The sequence below is a fragment of the Poromitra crassiceps genome, assembly GCF_964638095.1.
Source record: "Poromitra crassiceps genome assembly, chromosome: 30".
Taxonomy (NCBI): domain Eukaryota; kingdom Metazoa; phylum Chordata; class Actinopteri; order Beryciformes; family Melamphaidae; genus Poromitra; species Poromitra crassiceps.
The window spans coordinates 7,710,085-7,720,084 of NC_139652.1; the positions used below are offsets into that span (position 1 = coordinate 7,710,085).

General features: G+C 42.1%; 1 protein-coding gene across 1 annotated transcript in view; it reads right to left on the bottom strand.

Annotated features, from left to right (window-relative positions):
- The window catches only part of peak1 (pseudopodium-enriched atypical kinase 1), a 93,093-nt gene that overhangs the window by 82,559 nt on the left and 534 nt on the right, over positions 1–10,000 (bottom strand). The gene's annotated exons all lie outside the window — the stretch shown is intronic.

Here is a 10,000-nt window from a genome sequence, read left to right on the forward strand (position 1 = left end):
ATCATGGAGCAGGTTAAAAAGCCTGGTAGTGCCCCTAGTCCTCATCATGGAGCAGGTTAAAAAGCCTGGTAGTGCCCCTAGTCCTCATCATGGAGAAGGTTAAAAAGCCTGGTAGTGCCCCTAGTCCTCATCATGGAGCAGGTTAAAAAGCCTGGTAGTGCCCCTAGTCCTCATCATGGAGCAGGTTAAAAAGCCTGGTAGTGCCCCTAGTCCTCATCATGGAGCAGGTTAAAAAGCCTGGTAGTGCCCCTAGTCCTCATCATGGAGCAGGTTAAAAAGCCTGGTAGTGCCCCTAGTCCTCATCATGGAGCAGGTTAAAAAGCCTGTTAGTGCCCCTAGTCCTCATCATGGAGCAGGTTAAAAAGCCTGTTAGTGCCCCTAGTCCTCGTCATGGAGAAGGTTAAAAAGACTGGAATTGCCCCTAGTCCTCATCATGGAGGAGGTTAAAAAGCCTGGTAGTGCCCCTAGTCCTCATCATGGAGCAGGTTAAAAAGCCTGGTAGTGCCCCTAGTCCTCGTCATGGAGCAGGTTAAAAAGCCTGGAATTGCCCCTAGTCCTCATCATGGAGAAGGTTAAAAAGCCTGGAATTTCCCCTAGTCCTCGTCATGGAGAAGGTTAAAAAGCCTGGAATTGCCCCTAGTCCTCGTCATGGAGAAGGTTAAAAAGCCTGGAATTGCCCCTAGTCCTCGTCATGGAGAAGGTTAAAAAGCCTGGAATTGCCCCTAGTCCTCATCATGGAGTAGGTTCAAAAGTGTTAACTTGATATCATGATGGATCAGAGCCTTGGCTTTCTACTTTCTAGATTTAGGAGAGAGCGGTTCATGTGAAAGAGAAATCTCCACTTCACTGTCCAAAGTCCTGCACATTCCAAGTTATGGTAGATCCCCCCCCCTGAATAATAACGCCACTCCAGAAAAGTCTTCAACATAAGCCACAAAGATAAGAAGTCAGGAGGAGGGCAGGAAAACAGATCTGGGAAGTGCCAAAGCTCAGTGTGAAACCCCACAGTGCAGGAGGAGGGCAGGAAAACAGATCTGGGAACTGCCAAAGCTCAGTGTGAAACCCCACAGTGCAGGAGGAGGGCAGGAAAACAGATCTGGGAAGTGCCAAAGCTCAGTGTGAAACCCCACAGTGCCCCGGTCAAACATCAAGCATGCTTCTCAGGTCATGTTTAATGACTTAATGCAGGCAGCAAGAGAGAGAGAAGGAGGGCAGAAAAAGACACGTTTGTAAGATGTTCACTTCATCCTGGGAAGGAGGAGGAGGAGGAGGAGGAGGCAGCGCAGCAGCAGGCCCAGAGTCACGCTAAGATGGTAATACACACAGAAATACACAAGTCCATCAATATAGTTCTGTTGGACAAGGGTTTCATCTAGAGCAGTGGTTCATCTAGAGCAGTGGTTCCTCTAGAGCAGTGGTTCCTCTAGAGCAGTGGTTCATCTAGAGCAGTGTGGTTCTCAAACTTTTTCACGTCAAAACTTTAACGTTTAAACTGACACAAATTAGATCACGGACCCCCATTCATGGAGGTTTTGTCCCAGGGTCCCCCATCTGATAAGATTTTTGCTTTTAGATGTTTTATTACCGAAAGTGGATGAAACCCATGAATAGTCAAACATTCTGTCATTGTGTTCATTTATGGAATTATAGAGCAAATAAATTATCCCCCTTTTTGCTGGGGACCCCCTGGAACCCCCCCCCCCCCCAAAGGACCCAGGGGTCCCCGGACCCCACTTTGAGAACCACTGATGTAGGAGGTATTCTGTGTACACTTTTAAAGTTTTGTTGGGTGTTGTTTGTTGCATTTTGTTGCATTTTTCTATGTGTGATGTGTATTTGTGTATATATACAGTGTGTTTGCATATGTATGCATGTTGTATGTATCAATTCCCAAAAGCATTGTCAGTAATAGTTACGTGGAAGAGTAGCTAGTAGCTACTGCTATTGCAGCAGCAGGGGATATACATTAACAAACACACATTATTATTATTTTCTTTGTAGCGGTGATGTTGTCCATCGTTAGATGACATTCTTTTCTTTGTAGCGGTCATGTTGTCCATCGGTAGAATTCAAGCCGTGATAGAATGCCATGGCATTATGATTGCTTTAGATGCACGTGGACGATGTTGCTTTCGGATCTGAATGAAGTTCGACCACATTTCAGTCGACAGTAACTGTAGGTAGAGATGCTGCGATCAAGATTTTTCAATTCCGATCCGATTTCGATATTTTAGCTCAAAACCGATCCGATTCCGATCAAATTTCGATACCCGATTCGATACTGATTTCGATCCGATACCGATACAGCACATATTTAAGTCTCTCTATGCTGTCTGATAGCTAGCAGGCAACAAACATTTTTAGGGTTAGGTATGTATGTGTGTGCTTTGGTAATATAGTATGTAAACAATTTAGTTCATCTAATTCATTTGATGTAAAACTAAAACATAACAATCAAATTAGGGCTGGGCGATATGGCCTCTAAAGAATATTGCAATGTTTTTCGGCTATATCGCGATACACGATATATATCTCGATATTTTTGAAATCTCTCATAAATGCTCAATTTAACCCTTCAGGGTTCATACACATTTTGACCAATGGATTTCCATGACTTTATCATAAGTTCTTAACCTGTATTTTATGCACACCTGGGGTAAAAAAGAAGAAGAAAGGGCAAATGTTGTGAGCAAAGATGGATTTAATATTCCATAGCTCTGACCTAAGCAAATCTGACATCACTATTGTGATATAATATTTTTTTTAGTAAAGTGTATCACTCAATAGTCATTACAAAAAATAATGGCTTTTATAGAACCGAAAGCCTAGCTGCTTAGTCTGCAGATAAAACATAAAAAAATACATTTAGACTCTTATTGGCATGACGGCAACATATAAGCGGTCTGAATTTTGCATGGGGCCAGTTCTATAGTGAGGCATGGAAAGCCTCACTATACGCCATCTGTGTCGTTTCACTTTTGACTGAAAAATGATGCCTGTAGTCTAGATTAAAGAAAATACATGTATGTGATGTTGACAATTATGTAGGCTATGTGCGCATTCGTTTTCCTTATAGATCATGAGTGCTCCGCAGCTAGCTACGTTAGCTTGCATGTAACGTTAACGTTAGTTGATTTTGGAGACACAAACCCTGGACGTTACATTTTGAGTAGGCTAATGCATGAGGTTCTCTATGGTTTACGCCAGCTCTGGGAGTATGAAATGCTTTAAATGCGGGGGTTTTGGTCACAACAAGCTTGTGGAGCGCTTCCCTGCAACTAGATAGCCTAACCAGCTAGCTAACGTTAGCCCCGTTAGCCATCATCACAACAACTAACGTTAACGCCAAAACAAATCCGCTGCCTCATCCCCACGTTTGGTTTAGCGTAACGCCAGCTCAGACTTTCCCCTAATCTCAGAAACCTTGCGGGACATGTCTTGCAAATTGCAATAGTGGTTGTTTCTGTCAGCCACACTGGGGGCAGCCATGTTTTGCCAGTCTATGGTGCGGACGCGTGATTTCGAATCGCACATAGGTTAAGGACGGGTGTGTCTGACGTTTTGGCCCTGGCCTCTGTGTGCTGCTGCTGCTGCTGCTGCTGCATGCTGGATAGAAATCCTGGAGCGGAGTCATGGAATGGAGTGCTTATATCGGAGCCTTGGATCGGTCATTTTCGCTGGAATCCGATCCGATCCGATCCATGTTTTTTGGCTGATATCGCGCCGATATCCGATCACATGATCGGATCGCAGCATCTCTAACTGTAGGTGCTCACTAGCGGGAGCGGGCAGTTCGGTATGACGCAAAGCATTGACTTAAAATAAAAATAAAATGTTTCCTACCGACTGACAACATGAAAGGAGAGCAGAAAATAAGATGCGCAAAACTCCAAACTATCCCTTTAATGAAAGATTAGGTAAGGTTATAAGTAAAAAATGATGTAATCATACGATTTACACACACACGCACACACACACACACACACACACACACACACACACACATTCAATCTCACTCTCTTTCTCACTCACACTTTCCACACACTGGTGTAAATAGAACACAGTGATTAGCCAGGGGCAGGTTGGTGCAGACTGTGAGAAGCTGGTGAAGGTTTCTACACGTCTTAACATCTTCTCCAGCTACTGTCTCCCCTGCAGAGCAGAGCCTCGTTTGCCACCAGGAAAAGGATGTGACCATCCTCAGTGAGAAGGGGGGGGGGGCACTTAAAAGTAATCAGCTGGGACTATATACACACACACACACACACATACACACACACACACACACACACACACACACACACACACACACACACACACACACACACACACACACACACACACACACACACACACACACACACATTAATTTCCTGCTGGCAAACTGCTGACTGAATATGAGTTAATTATGTCACTAGCTTTCATATTGATATTTACCCTAAACTCTGTGCTTCATTCCAGATCATAAAAAAGAGCAATGTGTAGTCAACTGGACTACTACAGTAAATGAGGAGTAAACGTGAGCAGTCACAGTTACATGTAGCAGCAGCTGATTGGTGGTTTGATGTTCTGTGTAAGTATGTGTGCTTATTGCCTGAAGGAAGGAAGGAAGGAAGACAGAAACAAACAAACCATTCAGAGCCACTGCTGACAACAATCTAGTCTGATTAGTTTGAAGGAGCATGATTCCACTGCCAATCTCACAGTCAAATAGTCACTATACTGTATATGTATATATATATATATATATATATATATATATATATATATATATATATATATATATATATACATATATATATATATATATATATATATATACATATATATAGTATACATATGTATAGCGTATATTCGACTGCCAATCCCTTTTTTTTTTCTTTTTTTTTTCCCCCCCCGATTTTTTTATCCCATTTTATCCCCCATTAGTGCTCATTTGATTACTCAATCCTGGTTGCTACTCCATCCTCTGCCGATCTGGGGAGAGCCGAGACTGGCTCCATGCTTCCTCTGAGACATGGGCAGTCAGCCAGCCACTTCTTTTCACCTGCCAGAGGAAGCTTCACCGGTAGGACATAGCACGTGGGAGGTTCACGCTATTCCAACCAGTTCCCCTCCCTCTGAACAGGCGCCCTTAACGACCAGAGAAGGAACCACATTAGCAACCAGGATATTGCATGTTTTTGTGAAGGGGGTTCCTATATGAAGGAAACCCCCGGGAGGCACGGGGAGAACATGCAAACTCCACACAGAAAGGCCCTTTCGACGACCCCACCCGGGCGGTGGGCACTCGAGGACATGCGGACGGGCACGCATTCCTTCAGCGTTCACTTTGTCCCAGGTGGGAATCGAACCCACGACCTTCGAGCTGTGAGGCGATAGTGCTTACCACTGCACCACCGTACCTCCCTCGACTGCCAATCTCAGTCGAATAGTCACTATACTGTATATATATATATATGTGTGTATATATTTATATATATATATATATATATACGTGTGTGTGTGTGTGTGTGTGTGTGTGTGTGTGTGTGTGTGTGTGTATATATATATATATATATAGACGGTTTTCACCAGAGCGCAACCCCACAGCACTTCCTTTTTCTCAGCATTCCGCAAACTGCAGAAATATTCACTCAACATCGTTACTTTTGTTTTCGCCGCTCAGCTGTATAGACGGTTTTCACAGAATGGTCAGTCCTGCACTTGAATGTTTTTTTTTCTTTTATGTCCATAGCAAACACTGCAACAGGAAGTGAGCGGGGGTTCAATTTAGAATGTTTTTGTTGTCAAGTTAAAACCGTCTATATATATATATATATATATATATATATATATATATATATATATATATATATTTATATATATATATATATATATATATATATATCTCAAACAATAGCTCTCTCCATTCTACATTAAAGAGCTATCAAGGCCCTAATTGGTCTTTGTGGAGTTCAGAGAGATCACAGACACATGAGAATATACTACAGGAAACTACAAAAGAGAGAAAGAAATGCCCCAAGACAAAACTGAAGCTCTTGGAAAAACGTGCCTTAGTTTCTTGGAAGAACAATCCACTCTGCTACGGTGCTCTACTCAGGGAGGAACGAGACGGTGCTCTACTCAGGGAGGAACGAGACGGTGCTCTACTCAGGGAGGAACGAGACCGGGAGAAAGATTCGATGCCGCCAATAAAAAGGAACTGTGTTTTTTGTGAGTGGAGAATTTCCCTTTCTTTCCACCGTGGTTCTGCTGGACTGTGAAGGTACTGCGGGGAATGGGAGACTTATTTCACTAATGACTGAACCATGGCTTTGTCTGTTTCTCTGCAGGCTAGCTGTGTCCTCTTGAGGAAAGACACCAAAACCAGAACCTTGGCTGACTTTGGTGAGTTGTGTCAAATCACAGCGACTGTTTCATTCCAAAATGTGATATATCCACTTTGAGAAAAATAAATATTGCCTCAATATGTGACGGTAAATGTCTTAAGACAGCGACAAGAAATCATTCGATTCCACTTTCATGCCAAAGATCCACTTTGTCAAATGGTGAAGCTCTCATTTTGAAATGGAACTGTAACGTGTCCAACTTGGCATGATCAATTCCTCCTTCCCAGAAAGACGCAGGTTTGTCTTTCTGCAGCAGTCCAAAAGGAGGAGCAGCACACCAGAAGCTCATTGGCTTGAAGTGAGCGCATCTGAAGCTTCTTTGTTGTCCTCCAAGACGGCATACCAGAAGGTCACTGGCTGAGCTGATTTCAAGCTTATCAGTCTCACTGTACGTCAGCAGACCAGAAGCTTATTGACCTTCAGTGTAGACGGTTTTAACTTGACAACATAAACCAGTGGTTCTCAAATGACTATTTTTGGTCATGGGTTTTATAAACTTTCGGTACTAATAAAACATCTAAAAGCATCAATCTTATTATCATATGGGGGACTGGTCTAATTTCTGACAATTTAGGGGTCTTTCATGTGAAAAGATTTGAGAACCACTGACATAAACATTCTAACTTGCCCCTAGCTTACTTCCTGTTGCAGTGTTTGCTAAATACAATAGGTGACAGGCAATAAGCTACTGTAGGTTGAAAGTGATTGTTGTGGGATTATTAAGCCTCGCCTCCTGGTGGTGGATCATTTTGTTACGCTTTTCGTTCTGCCAGTGCAGGTGGCCATAGCCCCGAATCGATGTCTGTCTGAAAGGGTAGCCGCGGGAAGACCAATCGAAGCTCAGCTCTCGTAACAAAAAGTGACAGGTGAAACCACGTCACACAGCAATAACAAGGGGAAAGGTTTAATAAATGAAAGTTAAAAAAAGTAGCCTATATGCGATCCATGACTGCAACAGGGGCGCCAGGAAGAATGCTCCGTACCTATACAGTTTATGAGTAAGTAGGCTAGGCTATTTTATGCCCAAACGATGTTTGGGCACTCGGCAAAATTCTCTACCTCACGGTGAGAGAAGAGAAGATGGCTTATCATGTGAAGGCAGCTTCATTGTTGCATGCTGCCGAGCTGCGCGCATTGATGAGAACAAACTGATACAGCCAATTCTCAAACTAATCATTGGACCAAACCTGTGGGATTTGATGTAGAAAAATCATCAGAAACGAAAAGAAAAAGCTCCTCCCCCCACACACACACACCCTTGGGCTGGTTGAAATTCAATATCACCAGTGTTGGGCAAGTTACTTTCAAAATGTAATATACTACATATTACTAGTTACTTTTATTTGAAAGTAATAAGTTACTTTACAATATTACTGTCTGTGTAGAGTAACTCATTACTTATTACACTACTTTTGCATTACTTTCATTCATTACATTACTTTCACCAAAACAACAGCAGCAGCAGAATGACATCGCTGTCCCGGAACCATCCCGAAAGATAATGTCAACCGCCTTGAAGTCGGTGTAAACAATCCAAAATTCAAAATGTTATTCTTTTCCTTTGTTATTGTCATCCGTTATGGTTATTTGCATAATAACAGACAGTTTGATTAGGAAATGATTGTATCTTTATTTAAATATGTGCTTTGATTTTTTTTTTATTAACTCAATTTGTAACTTGAGTTACTTGACAAAGTAACTGGTATAATATTACTGAAATCCTATAAGTAATAAGTTATATTACTGAGTTACTGCTAAAAGTAATATATTACATGTAATATGTTACTTTTGTAATGAGTTACCCCCAACACTGAATATCACAATAATCACAAAGATATTTTTTTTCAGCGTCGATATACTGTATATCACAAGGTGGCTCACGTACAGTATGCAAAACCTGTTCAATTCAATTCATGTCTTCTATTCAAATCAGTTCGACTGAATGGTAACATTACATGTAGGTGTGATAGAAATATTCAAATAATATAATGAAAAAAAGTTTCATAATCCAATTTGAGTGAAAATATCTTGTTATCATCAGCCGTATTGCTTTAGTTCCATCTTAACTAGCAGCTATACAATACCATACAACACATGCCTCGTCCTAACCATAACATCCATGGTCCAGTTAGTAGTCCTATTGGTTCAGTACAGTACACACACACACACACACACACACACACACACACACACACACACACACACACACACACACACACACACACACACACAGTGCTGAATCCTGCCGAGACACAACACAGATGGCTCTTTACCCAGCTGGCACAGAGACAGACGGAAACACAGATAAGTGCATGACAATGTTGGCAGACTGAGCAATAAAACATAAATCCACACAATGATAAGTAGGCCTTCAAAATAAAGTTGACACATCTGGGTGAACATTAACCACTGAACCACAACAGTAACCGTGTGTTGAACAGCTGTCCACCTTCATGCTGTCAATATTGGCAGTACTACTATTGGGAGTACTACTGAGAACGTTTTCCAACTGGATTAAAATGAAAGAGATAAAACACACACTACACACACAATTTATATATATATATCTATATCTATATATATATACACACACACACACACACACACACACACACACACACACATATATACGGTATATTTTTATTAATCTTTAAAATTAAATCACTTTTTTCTGACATGTTACAATTGGAGTTTAGTATTGTCAGAACAACACAATATTTGAGCCTTATTTGAGCCTGGTACAGTACACACGCTAATGCACTATATTCTATTACAACAGGGTCAATGGAGGACTTGGAGGTGCATCTCTTCTGCTCAATGGCAGGTAGGACAGCACCTGGCACCTGCTAGACTTTCCACTGGCTCAATTAGGCCAATTATAATACTGCTACAGCACCTGGCACCTGCTAGACTTTTCACTGGCTTGATTAGGCCAATTAGAATACTGCTACATCACCTGCTCCTGCTAGACTTTTCACTGGCTTGATTAGGCCAATTAGAATACTGCTACATCACCTGCTCCTGCTAGACTTTTCAATGGCTTGATTAGGCCAATTAGAATACTGCTATAGCACCTGGCACCTGCTAGACTTTTCACTGGCTTGATTAGGCCAATTAGAATACTGCTACAGCACCTGGCACCTGCTAGACTTTTCACTGGCTTGATTAGGCCAATTAGAATACTGCTATAGCACCTGGCACCTGCTAGACTTTTCACTGGCTCAATTAGGCCAATTAGAATACTGCTATAGCACCTGGCACCTGCTAGACTTTTCACTGGCTTGATTAGGCCAATTAGAAAACTGCTATATCACCTGGCACCTGCTAGACTTTTCACTATCGTGGTTACCGACTCACACTTCGACTAGAAACCAGAATTGTTTTAAGGTTAAACAAATCAAACTTGATTCACATTGATTAATAACGCTAGCACTCACATCCATCTTGGTTCGTCCACGTGCTGTGCTCTCCGGTGTGCAAAATGAATTATCTATGATATCAGTCCTTTGTCATCCGATTCGCTCGGTGGAGCTGTTGCAAATAACTAGGCTGGTATCAGGGCGGCAGGTCGATGAGCTGCTGGCTGGGCTCTCTGGCTCTGCAGAGAG